This window comes from Euleptes europaea, chromosome 13 (assembly GCF_029931775.1).
Source record: "Euleptes europaea isolate rEulEur1 chromosome 13, rEulEur1.hap1, whole genome shotgun sequence".
Lineage (NCBI taxonomy): Eukaryota > Metazoa > Chordata > Lepidosauria > Squamata > Sphaerodactylidae > Euleptes > Euleptes europaea.
Window position 1 is genome coordinate 54,884,379 of NC_079324.1, and position 18,828 is coordinate 54,903,206.

At 46.8% G+C, this 18,828-nt stretch overlaps 1 pseudogene; it reads right to left on the reverse strand.

Annotated features, from left to right (window-relative positions):
* Nucleotides 1–2,042: 2,042 nt before the first annotated feature.
* On the reverse strand, nucleotides 2,043–2,155 carry LOC130486633 (U6 spliceosomal RNA; annotated as a pseudogene).
* Between the last annotated feature and the right edge of the window lie 16,673 nt (nucleotides 2,156–18,828).

Here is an 18,828-nt window from a genome sequence, read left to right on the forward strand (position 1 = left end):
GCAGAGAGGTGGTGGAGAAGGTGAGGGTGGGGAGGTGGTGCAGAGAGAGAGGGCAGGGAAGGCGATGAAAAGAAAGAGGGCAGGGAGGGAGGTGGTGTAGAAAGTGAGGGTGTGGAGGTGCTGCAGAGAGAGAGGGCAGGGAGGGAGGGCAGAGAAAGAGAAAGCAATAAGCTAGATGGAAATATGTCCATGGGAAGTGGACAGTGGATGGAAGGAAGTGATCAAGGGAGTTGTGAGAAGGGACCTGTGGCTTCCACAAAGGAACCCTATGTAGGTGGGAGTAGCAAAACTCAGAGCCCTAAGGGCAGCCACAGAGACTGTGGCAGCATCACAGGCAGCCAAGGATTGCTCCTGTGGTTCAGAAGCTCAGGGTCTCAGCAGGATGTGGCTCAGTGGCAGAGCATCTGCTTGGCATGCAGAAGGTCCCAGGTTCAATCCCTGGCATCTCCAGTTCAAGTGACTAGGTAAGTAGGTGATGTGAAAGACCTCTGCCTGAGACCCTGGAGAGCCTCTGCCAGTCTAAGTAGACAATACTGACTTTGATGGACCGAGGATCTGATTCAGTATAAGGCAGCTTCATGTGTATGTGTCTGAGGAGGACGGCACCCTCTGCAGACCACAGTGGTGAGCCATCCAGGAAAGGCTCCGTACTGTCATTCTTGGTAATGGCTGAAGCATGCATCTCGAGGTTATTGAGAAAAAATGCTGCCTGAAGTCTGGGGAACCCCTGGTGTAAACATTAGCCTGCTTATTATTTTGGCAGGGCAGAGTCAGGCCAAGTCCAGAGTGATGCGGTGCTGAATTTAGAAAGGCTTACTAGGACACACGGTTCCTCAAATTCAATTAGCCCGTTTGGATTGGAATATATGCTGCAGTTCCAGTAAATAGGTCCTTTCTTTCAAACTGCAATTAAAAAAATGTGGGGTTTTTTTTGCACCACGGCCCTCTGCAGTTGGAGGAACTTAGTCGAGGCGGGTGAGCCGTGGCCAAGAAAAACACTTGTTCTCCCAACAGCTTGGTTTTGACGATATCCTGCCTTTACCTAACTTCTGAGCTGAATGGGCCGGAGTTCAGAAAAAACAGGGACTGCGTCCAAATTCACAGTGATCCAGTCAGTGGTTGCAGGAATGTTATAACAGCATTTGGACTACGCTTTTCCATGTGTGTGTGTGTTTCATTCATGCACTCTCATTCTGATTCCAGCAGTAATTATTTAGCAAACTATTTGCTTATTCCTTAAGCTAGCAAAGTATTTCTCTCCTCTTTCACCTTCTGGAAGGTGTTTTTTTTTTTTTTTTTTTGGTAAATCCTGGGCTTCAGATGAGTCGGGGAGAGGGAAATGACCTCTCTGTCATAGTCTTGATTGCATTTTAAACTTTAATAGCTTCCTGCCATCTTCTAAAGAGGCGTTGTGGTTGGCTGGACGGTCTGTAGTTTGCGTGCAGGTTTGGGGGAAGAGAGGCTCTAAAAGGAGAGGATGCCTTATGTGGTGTCTCATCATTTTTCTCTGTCTCAAATAATTGGATCAGATCCAGCGGGTCGTCCAATTCAACCTCTCAGCCATAATTTTTTTTTAAAGAGATTGCCAACGTTTTGTTCCAGGCTCTGTTCTTGTGCCTTCAAGATCATATCTGACACAAAAGAACCAGGCAGGCAAAACCTTCCCCATTGCTTTTAGCTCTGTTACGGGGTAGGGGTGGGGGTGAAAATCAACCACTTGCTCCAAAAACAAAAGTTGTGTTCGACCTCTGGTAATTTCTCAGATAGATGTTAAAAGCACAGGAGAAGGTGGACAAAGATTCTTCTTCTCCATAGGTGCCCACAGAGACAAGCAGTGAAGTGGAAACTGGCTGACCCATTCTGGAGCTGTGGGCAACCTGGAAAGGGGAAGAAAGGCTAGGATTGCTAACCTCTTGCTTTTACAACTGATCTCCAGTTGACAGAGATCAGTTCGCCTGGAGAAAATGGTCGCTTTGGCAATTAGACTCTACGGCATTGACGTTCTCCCCTCCCCAAACCCTGCCCTCCTCAGTCTCTGCCCTAAAAACCACCTGCCGGAGGTTTCATCTGGAAAAAATGGCTGCTTTGCACAGGGGCCATGCTAATCTTCTCTGTATCATTCCAATTTTAGTATATGTGCTGCCGAAGCTAGCACAAAAAAAGGCTGCTTTGGAAGGTGGACTCTATGACAATATATCTCACTGAAGTCTCTCCCCTACCCAAACCCTGCCCTCCTCAAGCCTCACCCCCAAACCTCTAGGTATTTCTCTACCTGGAGGTGGCAACCCTAATCAAAAAGTTCAAAAAACAAAGGTTGTGTTGTTATTTTTTTTATTGTGGTTTGACCCAAATGTCATAAAATAGTATGCAAGCTTTCTAGTTCTCCAGAGGTTTTCATCAAGCTCAGTAGGAGAAAAAAAAAAATAGGAAGGGGCAGGGAAAAAAGAAAGAAAAGATAGTTCAGGTCATGGCAGAGAGGCTCAAAGTCTGCAGGTGGCAGAGTCTTTATGGAACACAGGAGGTGTCGCAGGCTTAATTGGATTAGGCGGTGCTGGGTGCGAAATAGGGACCACCCTGCACCGAAGTCCGGTGGGAGAAAGAAGCAAAAGGCAGTCTTCTTTGCAAGAACTGTGCCGATCCGATTCTAAGAGCTGGGGCTTTAAGAAAAGCCTCCAGTACAATGAGAATCGTGCTAAATTTAAAGAGCTGGCTGGCCCCGCAGCTGGCAGCGAAGCCTTGAGCAATCAAGGAGGTTAAAAAGAAAGAATTCATTGAAATTCCTGGCAGGGCTCCGATTGGCTTCTTTGGAGCCAGAGTTTCCATGCTAAATCACTGCATCTTGTGTTAGGTGCTTAATGTTTCTAGAATTATGGGGTTGTAATTTGGTAAGCTGCATTGACAAATTTCCTCCTTGGCATAATAGATGGCAGCTATTTCATTAAGAAGAAAGCATAAGTGGTCCCTGCCGCCGTGATTTAAAGATAGTACGGGAAGAGTTATTTTGTTAGCAACAATTCCTGGATTTTTATTCTCTCTCCTTCTCTCTCTCACTTTCTCTCCCCCGCTCCCCAATTGGTTTCCGACTTGCTGGTTGTAGGAATGCCAGCCTCCAGGTAGGACCTGGGGATCTCCTGGAATTACAGCTCACCTACAGAGATTAGTTTCCCCTGGAGAAAGTGGCCGCTTTGGAGGGTGGACTCTTTGGCATTGTACCCCACTGAGGTCTTTGTCCTCCCCAGGCTCCATCCCCAAATTTCCAGGAGGTTTCTAGATCTGGCAGCCTAGATCCAGCAGCCCTCCTCCCCAACCCCTGCTGGTGGCCAGGGTGAACCTGGCAACCCTAGCTGGTTGTGTGACATTTGACTTATTAGTTCCAGCTAATCGATTTTGATGTTAATGTGGCAGCTGCCAGAGCAGATGACTTCAAATGTACTGTAACAATCAAGTGGCTGTTTACCATCACGAGAGTCGCACATTGGCAAGGCTGGCATCAGGGCACTGTTGGGCACCTGCGGTGGCCAATGCGCTGGCAGAGCCTACCACTGACTGGAGCCACAGGGTTGACTCCGTTTCCCTGTAAAGGGCCGTGGAGGATAAAGACCACCAAAAAAATTTGTGCTGTCCTGCCTCCTCCACAATTAACCTAGGAGCCCCTGGAAGGCAGGAATACCTCTTTCTTATTTATTGATTAAAATACTTATACTCTGCCTGTCCTGTCCCAGGGAAGCTTACAAATGCAAATCTAAAACATGCAAAATACAATTAAACCCCAAATAACCCCCACTCCCCTAATAATTGCCTGCAGCCCACACCCCGTTAAAAGCCATAGCAAATAAAATGGCCTTGTGATGCCTCCTAAAAACTTCTAATGATAGTGCCCTCCCACATTTTTCCACGGAAGAAGAGGTGGTTTTTCTATGCTGACTTTCTCTACCACTTAAGGGAGAATCAAACCGGCTTACAATCACCTTCCCTTCCCCTCCCCACAACAGACACCCTGTGAGGTAGGTGGGGCTGAGAGAGCTGTGACTAGCCCAAGGTTACCCAGCTGGCTTCATGTGGAAGAGTGGGGAATCAAACCACTACACCACACTGACTCTCATAGCCTGTTCCATAGGGTGGGGGAGCTACTATGCAAAAAGCATGTGCTCCAATCGAAGCTAGGCAGGCTACCTGGGGTACCTTAAAGAGTGAAACAGCCAGTAAGTGGTAACTTGAGGACTGTAGTTGGTTCACAGGGACATATGGGAGACAGGTCCTTTAAATAGATGGGTCCTAGGCTATGAAGGGCTCGAACTGAATGTGGAAACAACCTGGCAACCAATGTTGCTGTTGTCAAACAGGCCAGATGTGTTCCTGTTGGCTAGCCCCTAACAGTAATCAGGGTGCACACATTCTGAACCTGTTGTAGTTTCTGGGCAATCTTCAAGGGCAGCCCAGTGTATTACAGTAATCTAACTGCAAGGTTACAAAAGCATGATGGCAGAGCATGATGGCACATTCAGTTAAGGTTGCCAACCTCCAGGTACTGGCTGGAGACCTCCTGCTATTACAACTGATCTCCAGCCGCTAGAGATCAGTTCACCTGGAGAAAATGGCCGCATTGGCAATTGGACTCTATGGCATTGAAGCCCCTCCCCTCCCCAAACCCTGCCCTCCTCCGCCCCAAAAACCTCCCGCCGGTGGCAAAGAGGGACCTGGGAGCCCTACATTCTGTGCATGTGCAGAATCTTATTTCATGTTGCTGGGCAATTTAGGACTCTCAATAAAAAGTGAGCTTAAAAAAAATCTTTGATGTTGCCACTTGTAATTGGGCCACCCAGTTATGATTCAAGCTGAGGAGGTGGTTCTCGCCCTTGCAAGACTGTGCAGGCTGGCCCTTTAAGTTGCTAATTACCAGCTGGCAGCAGGAAATGGCCCGCTGCTGCAACCTTTTGCCTGCCACCCGTACATTCAGGCCTGGGAAGAAAAGAAGGGGGGGAAGTTGGTGCCGCATGTAGGGTTGCCAACTCCAGGTTGGGGAATACCTGGAGATTTTGGGGGCGGAGCCTGAGGAGGGCGGGGCTTGGGGAGGGGAGGGACTTCAATGCCATAGAGTCCAATGGCCAGAGCGGCCATTTCCTCCAGGGGAACTGATCTCTGTCGGCTGGAGATTGGTTGTCATAGCGGGAGATCTCCAGCTAGTACCTGGTGGTTGGCAACCGGCAAGAGCATTGTAGGCAGAGATATAGGGGGCCCTGTGATGCCAGCTGTGGTGCCATGTCACTTTCAGTTAAAAAAACAGGTTATCTACGTAGCTTTAGGAATCATCGGCAATTCCTAGATCTGCCCTATGCCTATTTTTACTAGAAGTGATGTGGCTCTAGGGTTGCCAACTCCAGGTTGGGAAATACCTGGAGATTTTTGGGGCGGAGCCTGAGGAGGGCAGGGCTTGGGGAGGGGAGGGACTTCAATGGGGGAGGGGCCGTGGGTCAATGGTAGAGCTTGGCATGCACAAGGCCCCAGGTTCAATCCTCGGCATCTCTAGTTAAAGACCCCTGCCTGAGACCCTGGAGAGCCGCTGCCGGTCTGAGTAGACAGTACTGACTTCGATGGACCAAGGGTCTGATTCAGTATGAGGCAGCTTTATGTGTTCATGTGTTCAATGCCATAGAGCCCAGTGGCTAAAGCAGCCATTTTCTCCAGGTGAACTGATCTCTATTGGCTGGAGATCAGTTGTAATAGCAGGAGACCTCCAGCTGGTACCTGGAGGCTGGCAACCCTATGTGGCTCTGTGATCAACGTTGCAGGGTATTTTTCATGTCACTCTGAGCGGTGGTGGGCAGTGAGGTCAGGGGGCGGGAGACCCCCTCACCTCTACCAGGGGCGTGGGACCCCTTGCCGCATACACCATGATGAGTCCTGGCCCAAAATTTAAATGGCAGCACCGTGATGTTGAGACATCACATCCAGTTTTGGGCCAGAAATGTCACTGCAGCATTGTACGACTCCATTTCTTCCTCTGTGCCCCACCCCACCCCGGAACCCCTTCTCAACCTTGGTATGCCTCCTCCCAACCTAGGGTTGCCAATCTCCAGGTCCTAGCTGCTATTACAACTGATCTCAAGCCAATAGAGATCAGTTCCCCTGGAGAAAATGGCTGCTTTGGCCCTTGGACTCTATGGCGTTGAAGTCCCTCCCCTCCCCCAACCCCACCCTCCTCAGGCTCCGCCCCCCAAAACCTCCCACAGGTTGTGAAGAGGGACCTGGCCACCCTATGCCAACCCTACTGCCTTTGCCGGTTGCTTCCAAGGCAAAACGGCAGAACAAGGTCTCGGTGAACTCACCCCTTGTAGAGAAGCTTCTTTTCCAAACAGTAGCGGCCTTCCGTCTTGAAATACTCAGCTGAAATAAATGACATTTTAGCATTTCCCCCCTCGGTTCACCTCCTACCCTTTCCCCCCATGCTATTACAGGAGTTGTTCCATTCATACCAGTTCCCCAGCCTATTGCATAGGTAATCTAAAGTACAAACCAAGCTGTGTGGGAGCAAAGGGACTTAATGCTTAGAGAGAGAGGGGAAATGCACACCCCTCTGCCTGCAAATGCAATAAAAGGCTGGAGGGTTAGTAGCAGCGAAGCAAATGATTTCCTGGTGACCCTTGGGGTCTCCCTCTTGCTTCCTCTGTTGCTCCGAGTTTGTATTGAATAGTAATGAATACATTATTCATTCACGCCCACTGGGGAGAGCGCAGCGGCTGCTTGAAGCATAGATCTGCAACAACAATATTACAGCAAGGGGGGAAAAGGCGGTGGGGGGGGGAGGACGTTGTATAACAAGATTTAGCAATAAGATAGCCCAGTCCTTGAGGAGGCTCTTGTGAGATACATTTCAAACGGGGAAGGAGAAATCCGCACTCCAGTAGTTTGGGGAACTTACTGCTCTGCATGTCATCAATTGTTATTCTATTTAGAAAATGTATGCCCTGTAGGATTGCCAGCCTCCAGGTACTAACTGGAGATCTCCTGCTATAACAGCTGATCTCCAGCCGATGGAGATCAGTTCACCTGGAGAAAATGGCCGCTTTGGCCATTGGACTCTATGGCATTGAAGTCCCTCCTCTCCCCAAACCCTGCCCTCCTCAGGCTCCTCCCAAAAAGTAACCAGGTATTTCCCAACCTGGAGCTGGCAACCCTATGAGGGTTGCCAATAATGGCTGTGGGGGTATTCCTGGAGATTTGGGGGTTGAACCTGGGGAAGTTGGGGTTCAGAAAGGGGACGGAGCTCAGGAGGGATGTAATGCCAACCTCCAAAGCAGTCCTTTTCTCCAGAGGAACTGATTTCTGTAGCCTGGAGATCAGTTGTAATTCCAGGGTATCTCCAGGCCCCGCCCGGGGTTGGCAACCCTACCTCTCATCAGGGCCACTGAGGCAGCTGACAGATTAAAAACCTACTTAACAAAACACACTTTTTTTTTGTTTGCTGTCAAGTCACATCTGACTTATGGTGACCCCTGGTGGGGTTTTCAAGGCAAGAGACTTTGGAAGGCGATTTGCCATTGCCTGCCTCTGCATCACAACCCTGGTATTCCTTGGACGTCTCCCATCCAAATACTTGCCAGGGTCGACCCTGCTTAGCTTCTGAGATTTGACAAATTCAGGCTAGTCTGGGCTAGCCAGGTCAGGGCAAAAAACCATTAAATCTAAACAAAAACACTTCATTTAAAGAATGAAAGTCAATTGGTTCTTGTAGGTTATCCGGGCTGTGGGACCATAGTCTTGGTATTTTCTTTCCTGACGTTTCGCCCGCAGCCGTGGCAGGCATCTTCAGAGGAGTAACACTGAAGGACAGTGTCTCTCAGTGTCAAGTGGGTAGGAAGAGTAATATATAGTCAGAAAGGGGTTGGGTTTGAGCTGAATCATTGTCCTGCAAAAAGTATCAAAGGTAATGTGCTAATGAAAGTCAAGTTTAAATACACATACAATGCAATAAAAAACATAACAGCAGTTAAAAACAGGGCAGAAAGGTGTTGTGTTTCTTGGAGTGATTTCTTTTTTTAAAAGCCAGCTGCCCAATGAACAAGATCACGATGAGGAATCAATAGGGTTGCCAGGTCCCTCTCCGTCACCGGCAGGAGGTTTGTGGGGCGGTGCCTGAGGAGGGCGGGGTTTGGGGAGGGGAGGGACTTAGATGCCATGGAGTCCAATGGCCAAAGCGGACGTTTTCTCCTGGGGAACTGATCTCTACCAGCCGGAGATCAGTTGTAATAGCAGGAGATCTCCCACTAGTGCCTGGAGGTTGGCAACCCTAGGAATCAAGTATGACAGCTCCGAACTATACCACTTCAGGTGACAAACTGCAATTTGAGTGTTCCCCTATGGCTGAAAAACTCCCTGCAATGATAGAGAACTAGCATTTCAGGGCAAATATCCTTTCCCCTTGACAGGTTAATTTTTATGTTCGTGGTTTTTCCGAGTGCAATCAAACGTGCCGTTTTCCCAGCTGAAGCCTGCTGCTTGAACAACTCCGCCTCAGAAGAATCATCTGACAGCCTTCCTCTGTAACATCCCTCCCTTTCGTCTGCCAGACAGCTATAAGCATAAAATCAACTAGGCATCCGTGCTCAAAAGCACTCGGTCTCCTCCTCTTCAATTTGACGTCTAGACAGTTTTAAAATACTTTCTTTGCAACTCTATTGAATGGCAAAGGAGGATATTTGGGTGACCATGTGGTGTGTTGAAGATTACCACTGATTTTGTTGCGTGCCGCTGCATGATTATGGAACGGATCCAAAAAGCCCTGACATGTAAGGAAGCATGAAAAAAAAAAGCTTAAATTGCTTATGATTCAGCTGCGGTGCTGGGGCATTTTGATTTAGCTATACAAGCCTGCTCCTCTGCCTTAGCTTAGATTTGACAGTTTGAAGGATAACTTTGTATGAGCTGCAGATTAAATATTTACAGGTTAGAAGGTGTGAGGAATCATGGGAGGGGACAAAAGATTGGGGATTCCCTATAGGGTTGCCAAGTTCCCCCTGACCACTGATGGGGGATGGGGGGGGTAGGATTGCCAGTTTCAGATTAGGAAATTCCTGGAGATTTGGGGATGGAGCCTGAGGCGGACAGGGACCTCAGGGGGGTTCAGTGCCATAGAGTCCGCCCTCCAAAGCAGCCATTTTCTCCAGGGGGACTGATCTCTGTAGTCTGGAGATGAGCTGTAATTCAAGAAGAAGAAGAAGAAGAGTTGGCTTTTATATGCCGACTTTCTCTACCACTTAAGGAAGAATCAAACTGGCTTACAATCACCTTCCCTTCCCCTCCCCACAACAGACACCCTGTGAGGTAGGTGAGGCTGAGAGAGTGTGACTAGCCCAAGGTCACCCAGCTGGCTTCATGTGTAGGAGTGGGGAAACAAATCCAGTTCACCAGATTAGCCTCCGTTGCTCATGTGGAGGAGTGGGGAATCGAACCCGGTTCTCCAGACCAGAGTCCACCGCTCCAACCACCACTCTTATCCACTATGCCATGCTGGCTCTCCAGGTCCCACCTGGAGGCTGGCATCCCTAAAAGCCTCCCCCCATCCAAAACTTCCCTTCTAAAACATTATAAACTCTTAGGGTCTTGAACAAGCCAATTTTCCTATGAAGCAGAAGCAGACGAAGAAGGAGGAGTAGGAGTTGGTTTTGATATGCCGACTTTCTCTACCAGTTAAGGGAGACTCAAATTAGATTACAAACACCTTCCCTTCCCCTCCCCACAGCAGACACCTTGTGAGGTAGGTGGAGCTGAGAGAGCTGTGACTAGCCCAAGGTCACCCAGCTGGCTTTGTGTGTAGGAGTGGGGAAACAAACCCAGTTCACCAGATTAGCCTCTGCTGCTCATGTGGAGGGGTGGGGAATCACACGCGGTTCTCCAGATCAGACTCCACCGCTCCAAACCACCGCTCTTAACAACTACATCACATAGTAAGTAGCAATCTGACCTTATCTCAAACCCTGTCCTTTCACACCTTTGAAGGACTCTTGAATAAAGCACATATGAAGTATCTAGGCCATCTAGAGTGGGAGACGGGCTTGTACAATAAATTGCTAAAGATATTTTTTTTCATAGTGAAAAACACACACGCCTCATTTATCAAAGTCCCGTATATCACAAGCACCTTGTCGGATGTGCCACACAGTTTTTCAAATAAATTTCCTTCTCTTACAGGTCCTACATTTAAAATCTCATGCAACAAAAAACAAGATGACTTCTAGGAGGGTTTCAAAAAGAAAAGAAACGTAGATGGAAATTTTTTGGTGGCAGTGAGGAGAATATTAAGAAGGATGCAAACAACATCAATCCACTGCATTTTGTACGGGTGGAGAATCTCTTAAATGAAACAGGTCAGACCTCTCTGAGGGCAGGGTGGCCAGGTCCCTCTTCGCCACCAGCGGGAGATTTTTGGGACGGAGCCTGAGGAGGGCGGGGCTTGGGGAGGGGAGGGACTCCAATGCCATAGAGTCCAATGGCCAAAGCGGCCATTTTCTCCAGGTGAACTGATCTCTATCGGCTGGAGATCAGTTGTAATAGCAGGAGATCTCCAGCTGGTACCTGGAGGTTGGCAACCCTAGATAAGGCCAAGGGAAGCCTTGGCATGAATTAAGTAACTAATTCTAGAGACCAATTCCAGAGATGTAGGTATGTTAGTCTGTTGTAGCAAAACAAAAACCCACAGACCTCCTCCCCAAATGAATCCTGGGCCACCTGAAAACGAATGAGTTTATTGTATCCAAGCTTTCATGGCAGGAGCCCAATTAATCAGATGTATGTATTAGATTCCCCGTTAGCTGCTTGAGCTGCACAAAATTAGGGTTGCCGGTTCTGGGTTTCCTAGAGATTTGGGGGGTAGAGCCTGAGGAGGGTGGAGTTTGGGAGGCAAGGATATAATGCCATGTCTACCCTCCAATCCAGCCATTTTATCCAGGGGACCTGATCTTGTTCAGGTGGAGATCACTTGTAATAGCGGGAGATCCCCAGGTCCCACCTGGGGGTTGGCAACCCCAACACAAAAAGGATGTATTTGTTTGTGTGTGTGTGGGGGGGACCGCAAACAGGGGAGTTAAGAGGCCATGAAGTGCAAGATGTACACTTGGTGACATTTCTACGCAAAACTCTAACGTGCAACATAAGCACAGCGACTGTCAGTTAAAGTCCTGGTTAATACAATTAAATCTACTGCTAAATTCTAATTGAGCAATTATTCATCCTCAAGTAAACGTGTTAGTCTTTGAGATGCCACAACACTCCTTTTGTATTTAGAAGGAAGGAAGAACAAAATGCCCAGTAGAAATTAATTCTGCTGTGAAGTTACAATCCCTTGGAATATATATATATATTTCCAAAGCTGACCCCTGTGCAGACAGAAAACCCAGAGAGTGGGGCCAGGTTCAAATAAGGGGCATTTTTCTGCAGACTGGGGGGGATTTCTCAGGATTGCAGAAAAATATGGGGGGGAAACTGGAGAGGGGAGGTTATTTATTTATTTATTTTTTATTAGCCTTTTATCCTGCCCTATCCCTACTGAGTAGGGCTCAGGGCAATTTAGAAGGGCATAATCTAATTAAAACGACATCCTAACAATATAGAAGAAGAAGTAGAGTTGGTTTTTTTATATGCTGATTTTCTCAACCTTTTAAGGAGAATCAAACGGGCTTACAATCTCCTTCCCTTCCTCTCCCCCAACAGACATCTTGTGAGGTGAGAGAGTTGTCCTACACTCCTACCCATGAAGCCAGCTTGGTGACCTTGGGCTAGTTGCAGTTCACTTAGAGCTCTCTCAGCCTCCCCTGCCTCACAAGGTGTTTGTTGTGGGGAGAGGAAGGGAAGGAGATTGCAAGCCTGTTTGATTCTCCTTAAAAGGTTGAGAAAATCGCCCTATAAACACCAACCCTCCTCCTCCTCCTTCTTCTGCCCTACTCTGTTAGATGCTGGTGGTAAGACTCCATGACCTGGCCACTAGAGGTCAGTGATAGGCCCTCTTTGAACCCAGGGCCCCAGCTGTTGCCGGATCATGCTGATCCCTGATGACAGCCCTGCAGTCATAGGCAAGACACATTAAAAAAACACACCAAATTAGAGAGAACTCATATTAGGGATAGTCTCTTCATTTATGGGAATGCTCATAAACTTTAAAAAGAAAGAAAATGAACAAAGGGACAGGGAAAATAGCAAGCATTAATTATTCTTTTTTTTTTTTCTGGCTAGTTCCATTTCTCCACCTAGAAAACATTAACCGTGCGTGGAATTTTGGCCTGTTTGCATTTTTCCTTCACAGATTTGGACTGAAGACCTTTTAATCTATGTGATTTTAAAAGGCAAGTCTATTCACTCCCCCGTTTTAGATTTATAATTGAATTGGCTGCATCACAAAGTCCCAATAATACAGCGATTTTTGGTCCGGGAAGTAATGGTTTTATGACATTTTAGAGGATTGAACCACAGTAATAATTTAATAACAGACTAGAAAGAGGACTCATTCTTCACTCTTGACATAATAGGGCTTATCATACTCTCTTCCTTTTTTTGGCTAAAGTTTGCTATAGTTATTAAAAAGGAATTATGACTATATCTTTTGCCAAATTCTCTCAAAAGAATAAAAGACTCCAGTGGAATATTGACTTTCAAATAGCCCTTTTGGCTGAAACAGAATGAAGGGACTGGTGAAGTTCTTGATGAAGGTTATGCAGCCAAACAAAATTTGGAAATAGGGTTTCTACCACCGGTGCAGCGAGGATCCAAGGTGGAGCTGAAGGTCAGACAGATGAATTAGTTTATACAGAGAAAATTGACAGTGCGAACTTAAAGTTCTTAAAGGGCACTTTCTGAAAGAGATTCAAGTCCAGCAGCACCTTAGAGACCAATCAGATTTGGGGGTATCAAGTCCCACCCCTTTCAATGCTGCTTTGTAATTGGCTTACTTTGCAGAGCTTACTGTGAGAGAAATTCCCTCCCCCATCTCAACTGCTGAATAAAAAAAGCATTTTAAGAACAAAAAATAATAATAAAAAGGAGCAATCTGAAAGGAAGTGAGGGGGGAGGAATCCAAGCCTTGGTTTTAAAAAGCCTTTCTTCTGCTCAGGAAGAGCTCCAAGGAAGCAGGAAGCATTTGAATCCCTGCCTCTTTACATGCTGCTTTGTAATTGGCTGTGAGAGAAACCAAGCTTGCATGTCCCGCACTTTGCCTTATGCACGGGGATTTCACCCAAGCTGAGCTCAGAGGAGAGGGAAGAATCGGGTTAACAAAGGAACAGGAAGTCCCAGGATTTGTGAGGGCTAGCAGTGAGGTCATCTCTAATGGATGGAAAACTTGTGCATAATTCCAAGGAACAGCCGAGACAGACCGGGGGCAAACATGAGTGAAAGTACCCATGCGTAAACAACCTTGAAATACCACCCTGAGCCTACAGAAATCTTGGTTATATAAGCTGTGTGCAGTCTGGAGCACTACCATAGGGGGAGTGCCATGGATCTTCTGGAAGCCAGAAATGTTCTTACCCTTCAAAAAAGCTCTCGTTCTTTAAAGGGGAGTACTCTTACCTCAAATTAAAAGGACTATTGTTTTAAAAAACATTTTAGAGGGCCTAACTATTGCATCAGTCATGCCCACTGGCCAAGCCTTGGCTACGGCCGTGGTTAGCACAGGATAAATTCCATGTGGAGGAATAGGAGAGGGATGAAGATATTGTCATGATAAAGATCATAGGCACGTTGAAATATTTGTATATAAATATTTTAACAGCATCGCCAGTAACAAAGTTTTTTTTAAAAAAATCCGTTGATAGAAAGTCAAGCGTACCTTTGAAACGATCTCTGTTAGAACTACATGTTCCCTTGAAGCACTTTCAAAGTCAACATTTCTTAACAAGCCATAACATAATTGACACTGGGTAATGTTTTCATCCACATTGAATTATACCAGCAATCAGGTTAACACGCCAAAATTGAAATCCTATCCATTCTCATTACATAAATCTAATCAATAACATTAATGGAAGAGAGGGGAGAATGTCTTTATTAATCTAGGCATCTAGGTGTGTGTGTTTTTTTAAATAAAAGGTGATAGAGTTATTAAGCTGGGCTTTTTTTGAAGCTTAATAGCTGCCTGAGGTTTATTCTCTGGACTCTGGTGTGTTATGCTTGCTAATGCCGCCCTGATCGCCAGCACAGACTCCCTCTGCTTCTACAGCGGCAGCAGGATGGCTTGCAAAGGGAAACTGGGAAGGCCGGTAATTCAGAGAGGGATAGGGTTGCCACTTGAAGAGGATGCATAATAAGGAACACATTGGCCATTTTTGTCTGGCTGTTTCCTCACGATCACCCCGTGAGGATCAGAGGAGCATGCCTATTATCTTAGGTGCTGTGGAACACAGGCAGGATGGTGCTGCTGCAGTCGTCTTGTTTGGAGGCTTCCTAGAGGCACCTGGTTGGCCACTGTGTGAACAGACTGCTGGATTTGATCGGCCTTGGTCTGATCCAGCAGTGCTTTTTTTATGTTCTTATGAGGCTAGATGGCCATCTGTCAGCAACGCTGATTCTATGATCTTAGGCAGACCATGAGAGGGAGGGCACCTTGGCCATCTTCTGGGCATGGAGTATGGGTTATTGGGTGTGTGTATGGGGGAGATAGTTTGGAATTTCCTGCATTGTTCAGGGGGTTGGACTAGATGACCCTGGTGGTCCCTTCCAACTCTATGATTCTATGACTACTTCGGGACATTGCTTTGATTATGCTTGCATTTTCCGACCGTCAGACTCTAGACGGAAACTCTTTTGATTTAATTTCAACCCGTTGTTTCTGGTCCGGCCTTCTTGGGCAACAGAAAACAACTCAGCGCCATCCTCTATATGACAGCCCTTCAAGTACTTGAAGATGGTTATCATATCCTCTCTCAGATGCTGCCCTTGATCTTCTAGGATCCACCCCCTAAGAGTCAGGATCTGAGCTTCAGGCAAACTGGCAGCAGCCCTGTCTTAAGAGTCACTTTATTTATGATGTGTTTTGTTTTTCCAGTATTGCCAGGAACATTTCAAAGCACCGTTAACATAAAGGATACACATGCTGTGCCATTCTTGTGTAGATTAACTACCCACCATTATATTTTTCGCAATGTCTATCCCACCCTCGGCCCTAGGGCACTGCAAGGACAAGTAAAAACACATTAAGGAACAACTGCAAAAAATAAAAATAAAAAAAGATCGGTGAGCTTAAGATCTGAAACGTCAGGCTGCACAAAATACTCCACATCTACTTCATAGAATCATAGAGTTGGAAGGGACCACCAGAGTCATCTAGTCCAGCCCCCTGCACAATTCAGGAAATTCACAACTACCTCCCCCCCACACCTCCAGTGACCCCCACTCCATGCCCAGAAGATGGCTAAGATGCCCTCCCTCTCATGATCTGCCCAAGATCACAGTATTAGCATTGCTGACAGATGGCCATCTAGCCTCTGCTTAAGAACCTCCAGGGAAGGAGAGCTCACCACTTACTTAACATTGGCATTCAAAACTAGCCCAATCAGGAAGGTCTTTCCAAGAAAAATAAGACATGTTGAAAAGTTTAATAATTAATGGGCCCTGACCTGGATGGCCCAGGTTAGCCTGATCTTGTCAGATCTCAGAAGCCAAGCAGGGTCAGCCCTGGTTAGGACTTGGATGCGAGACCACCCAGGAAGTCCAGGTTTGCTCCACAGAGGCAGGCAATAGCAAACCACCTCTTCTTTTCTTGCCTTGAAAACCCTACGGGGGGGGGGGGGGGTGTCGTCCTAAGTTGGCTGTAACTTGATGTCACTTTCCACCTTCACCAATAATTAACATAAAAGCAAAGATGCTCAGATGCTAAATACCTGACAGACATTTTTTTTTTAAAGATCTCTCTCTGCTTTTGTTGGCATCATTAGAACTCCACAGCCCAGCAATGTTTTTTCATAGGGGATTTTCCCGAATAGTCAGTCTTTGTTTCATTTCCTTCAAACGGCAAGCAGTCCAAAGCTCATGTCTCTGGCGATAGTGAATATGTGCTATTTTAGTTCAGCCACTCCTGAGCATGAGGACTGGTTCCATGTATTGGGGGATCTTGGCCAGATCATAGAATCATAGAGTTGGAAGGGACCACCAGGGTCATGTAGTCCAACCCCATGCACAATGCAGGAAATTCACAACTACCTCCCCCCCCCCACACCTCCAGCAACCCCTACTCCATGCCCAGAAGATGGCCAAGATGCCCTCCCTCTTAATGAACTGCCTAAGGTTATAGAACAGTGATGGCGAACCTTTTAGAGACCGAGTGCCCAAACTGCAACCCAAAACCCACTTATTTATCGCCAATATGGCAATTTAACCTGAATACTGAGGTTTTAGTTTAGAAAAAACAACTCATACATTCACATATTTTGCGTTAAAAGAAAAACACAATAACAGAGCTTTCAATGATACAAACAACTTTTTATTGAAAGGTAAAAGTTTGCATTTGGCATGCATCTCTCCAGGACTCAGCCACCGAACATTATTGTACATAAGTAAACAATTATACTGTGCCTGAACCTCCTCAAGAAGTGCTTGAAACTGTCAACAATTCAGAGCACGAGCCATGATGTAATTCACCATTTTTGTGACATCTTTGAGGACATCGTCAAATATTTTGAACAATTAATGTGATTTTTGCTGTTGTGGGCATGCTGATAATTTTTCTACCCTGTCCCTTGGCTCATACTTTGTAAGTTTGAGAGCAACACATACAGCACTCAGGTCATCTGTTAGCCTGTTTCTGGTGTCAGATTTGATATAATTCAAAGCTGAAAACAGCTGCTCACAAGCATAAGATGATCCAAACAAAGTAAGGAAAGCAATCCCAAGTGCTTTCATTGACTTAAAATTATTTGGCAGAGAATTCCACACTTTAAGGATTTCATTTTCAGAACTAACTGTACTGTCCTTTGGCATCCCTTCTATCTTCTCAAGTGTTTCACGCAGGTCATGGAATTTATTTTTCCAGATAGAGCTTTCTTGAAATTCTATTAGCTCCATTTCCAGATTTTCTAAATCTAACCAGTGTAGGCAGGAAAGATCAAGTTCTTCAAATTTGGCTTTATCTGGAGAAGTAAGAAAACACAGGGTTGTCTCCATCTTACGGAACTGTAAAAATCTGTTACTAAAATTCACCTTTGCAGCTGCTACAATGCTAGAAAATTCCTTGTAGATTTCCTGATGGCTTGTAGGATTGTCTGCAAATGTAGAATTTTCTAAATGCTTTTTTAGATGGGCGGGGCCCCAGATAAACTGAAGACGGGCGGGCCCCGACAAACAGCTGAGCTGCCCCGCAGCTCAGCTGAGAGGGGGGCATGGCAAGGTGCTCGGCCACAGCCTCCCGGTCCAAACTGAAGACGGGCGGGGCGCCCAGACAAACAGCTGAGCTGCAGCCCCAGCTCAGCTGAGTGAGAGGGAAGGGCTTGCCCCGGTGCAAGGAGAGGGAGGGCGCCAGTGCAGGCTTGGGGAGCATGGGCTTCGGGAGAAGGAGCACTGCCCTCAGCGCCCTCACCACGGCAACATGGCACAGCCCTAGGCAGATGTGCTGGCTGCGGCATGCGTGCCATAGGTTCGCCAACACGGTTATAGAATCAGCATTGCTGACAGACGGCCATCTAACCTCTGCTGAAAAACCTCCAGGGAAGGAGAGCTTACCACCTCCCAAGGAAGCCTGTTCCGCTGAGGAACCGCTCTAATTGTTAGGAAATTCTTCCTAATGTCTAGACGGAAACTCTTCTGATTTAATTTCAACCCGTTGGATCTGGTCTGACCTGAGGGGATGCAGCTGTGAAGGATAGACAGGACAGACATGTGAAGATGGGTTCAGTTGCCATTGCTTCTCCATAGGTTCATCATAACCTGTTTTTTTTTCCGGGTGGGGGGGAGCCACCACCAATGGAAGCAGCTGTCACTTTCCCTCTCCCTCTGGTTGCTCCTATCAACCATCAGGGTATGCTTAGGTAGGTGAATGTACAGTGGTCAGCAGGATGTGGTGAAAAGTGCTATCAAGTCGCAGCCGGTTTATGGTGACCCTGCTGGGTTTTCAAGGCAAGAGAATGTTTGGAGGTGGTTTGCCATTAAACATAAGAACATAAGAAAGACCGTGCTGAATCAGACCATGGCCCATCAAGTCCAGCCGTCTGTTCGCACAGTGGCCAACCAGGTGCCTCTAGGAAGCCCACAAACAAGACGACTGCAGCAGCACCATCCTGCCTGTGTTCCACGGCACCTAGTACAATAGGCATGCTCCTCTGATCCTGGAGAGAATAGGTATGCATCATGATTAGTATCCATTCTGACTAGTCGCCATGGCTAGTCCTATCCTCCAGGAACACATCCACTCCCCTCTTAAAGCATTCCAAGTTGGCAGCCATCACCCCATCCTGGGGCAGGGAGTTCCACAATTTAACTACATTGCCTGCCTCTGCATTTGCTGAGAGAGTTCTGAGGGAGCTGTGACTACAGCAACCATTTTTCTCTACTAACTCTTTGGCAGAAGGGGTGGAGAAACCCTCATTTCCTTGGCAGTCTTCCAGTCAAGTACTAACCCTGTTTAGCTTCCGAGATCTGACAAGATTGGGCTTTTTGTTCATCTCTGGAGTGCCATCAGACTCCTGTTTTTAGTTTGCTTCAAAAGACTTGCAAGTGATGGCTAGGAAATGTGCCTTCATCTGAGTGTTTTGAAGAGAAGGGCCCAGTGTATAGTCTCCAACGCTGCACTCATGGGTATACATTTTGTACTTATCTATGTAATCTTTGGTATGGAATATCCCCTGAGAAGTA